At 37.8% G+C, this 2,715-nt stretch overlaps 1 long non-coding RNA gene across 1 annotated transcript; it reads right to left on the bottom strand.

Annotated features, from left to right (window-relative positions):
• Positions 1–1,479: 1,479 nt before the first annotated feature.
• Positions 1,480–2,130, bottom strand: LOC112138885. The gene is made up of 2 exons (XR_004947589.1): positions 1,770–2,130; positions 1,480–1,636 (listed from the first exon to the last, which is right to left on the bottom strand). It is a non-coding gene; the product is annotated as an uncharacterized LOC112138885 (long non-coding RNA).
• Positions 2,131–2,715: the final 585 nt, after the last annotated feature.

The raw sequence follows: 2,715 nt of genomic DNA, 5'->3' as shown, positions 1-2,715 counted from the left end.
ACAAAAGAAAAGAAATCTTTATCTCAATAAATAGAAGTTTCAATAAAACAATTTTGCAATGAAAACAACAAATATACAATAAAAAATGTCTAATTATCCAAGTCACATTTATCATAACACATAATATAACAACAGAGCATTTAATTTATTATCTACTGCTGTTATGACAAATGTGTTTTCCCTGCCAGGAATTATATCAATGTTTCCGATAACTATTTATTGTCTATTGGTACATTCTTCTGTTTCATATTTCATGTTTGTTATCTTAAATGAACCAAACAAAGCTCAGTTTTTGTCACTGATCTGGGGTGTCTGATGCTAGCGCTAGCTAGCTAGCTAGCATCACCTTCCAGTCATGTGGCACATTGCGAGCTCCGTCACCAACATTCTGACGATATTGACACTGCTGATCAGGGCTTTTCATTGAATAAACAGCCAACAACTTCTCATATTTAATTACATCATGGGTTTAATAACCCCAGGAAATAGTTGCAGGTAAAAACGGACATTTACAGTGTCATCAAAGCAGCAGAAAGTGCAGCTTCAGTTACTGGGACCCCTCACCTGTAGGGAGGATGGTACCCGAGGCTCGGAGCATGTTTCTGGGACGTTTTTACCACGGACGTCCCAGGAACAAGCTCACGTCTGCATTAGAACTCTATGCATGCCCTGTCTTGGAGTTAGCAACAGCTAGCTTGTCAAAGTAGCAAACTCACATCATCAGAGACAGACTGAAAAAACATATATATATAACTGATTCTTACCTGGAACGGATGTATTATCATGTCCTCCGGTCTCTGATTTTCCTTTTACGGTCACAAAACAATAATAAAATGATCACTTTCCCTGGACGAAAGACAGCTACAGCGGGCGCAATGCAGCAGATTTTCACAATAAGAATCTGCGGAGACTACTTCCGGGTTTCAAATCTAAATATATAAGTCTTAACTATATATTTAGCTCAAATCTAAATATATAAATTTTAACTATATATTTCGCTCAAATCTAAATATTTAAATCTTAACTATATGTAGTAGTCAGCAACCCCTTGTGGTAAGAAAGGGTGCTAGCTGCACACACTAAGGGCAGGCTTCCAGAATTAACTGGATGAGGCAGTAGCTGGTGTAACAAAAAGATTTATTAAAACACAAGGAACTGGGCCGCACAGTAGCTTTTTCAAGAGCTGGGCTGTGACAGGATAACTTAAAAAAAACACACAATTGTCCCTCAAATAAAACACAACATGCTTAATAAAAACGAGAGGACAGCACAGCAAATAAAATCCACAATCCTGCACAGCACCAGGTTACTGTTTAAAACCACTGTATAAAATGTCCGCTAAGTTTTAAAAGTGCCAAGTGTAAGAGGGGTTAAAAATACCCCAAACAAAACACATTAAAAAAGATAAAAGAGATAAAAAAAATAAAAGCGAGCAGTGGGGATAAAAAAACAGTGACAGGCATAACAGCACATGAACACATCCTAAAAACAACAAGAGAGATTTTAAGAACACAGTGAGGAACCAAACGATACAAACATTTGGAAAGCTGATCTAACTCACATTTAAAAATCCCTTCCTCTGTTCAATCGTGTGGACATCTGTGGGTTCTCCAATGGTGACAAATCTCCCAACCAACTTTGGTTACAATAAAACAGAATTTAGGTTAAAATTCACATGAGCCACATAAATGTTTTAAAAGCACATCAAAACAGTCTCCACAAAATACGCCCCCACTTTACGTTTTGGAATCGCGTTACAGCCAACTTACATCTGTGTGGAAGCTCCACATACGCTGCCTTTGTGGCACGCTTATGACGAAGGCGGGGGGCACACACAAATGGCAAGGTCGACTTGACGGTGGCCCTGTACAGATAGAATGTCAACACGCGGCCGTAATCAAACTTTAAAAAGAGAGCGGCTTCCCGCGCTACCTGCATTCAGCTGTTCTCCTCCGTGGGGCTGCCTTTGGTGACAACACTGCCGGTGACGTCAAACACGGAAACGCATCATTCCCCGGGCCCTTTATACAGTTCCTGGCAACCCCGGAACTACTCTCCGATGGGAGAGGGCAGCTGACCACCGACCTCCTGGGTCCTAATGCCCTCCCCATTACACTATAATCCAGTTAATACATAAAATAATACAGGAGAGAAGATCAAGAGATATTTATGGGCATTTTTTGACATGTAACACAGATGAGAATACAATTTCAGTAAACTTATTTCTAGTGACAACAATGTGAAGTGTTGCCCTTTGACCTCACACCTGCAGCCATCTGGAGGGCGCTTTCTGTTTCTGAAACGTGTTTACCAGAAAGCTTTACCTTTTAGAGTTCTCTTGTGGCATGGAAAAACACTCTTTTTTTTCTAAAACAAGGTCAAAAGTTTTTCACTTGTTTTAGTTGTTAGGAAAGTATTCTTACAGTTTATGCCCCAGTCACATAATTTTCATTTTTTTTCACTTGATTTATGTTAATAGTTTTTCTATTGAAAAACAAATAATAATCAGCATACATTCTTTTAGTACTTGCTTTACATTTATGACTCTTCGAATGAAAAATAATCTGTCAACATATAAATTTTTTTTGATACTTGATTCATATTAATGATTTTTTTTCAAATTAAAATAATCTATTTTTCTGAACTTTGACGATAGATCTGCATATACNTCTAAATATATAAATCTGAACTATATATTTAGCTCAAATCTAAATT

This window comes from Oryzias melastigma, unplaced genomic scaffold, assembly GCF_002922805.2.
Source record: "Oryzias melastigma strain HK-1 unplaced genomic scaffold, ASM292280v2 sc01844, whole genome shotgun sequence".
Taxonomy (NCBI): domain Eukaryota; kingdom Metazoa; phylum Chordata; class Actinopteri; order Beloniformes; family Adrianichthyidae; genus Oryzias; species Oryzias melastigma.
This window is presented reverse-complemented; position numbering and strand designations above follow the sequence as displayed.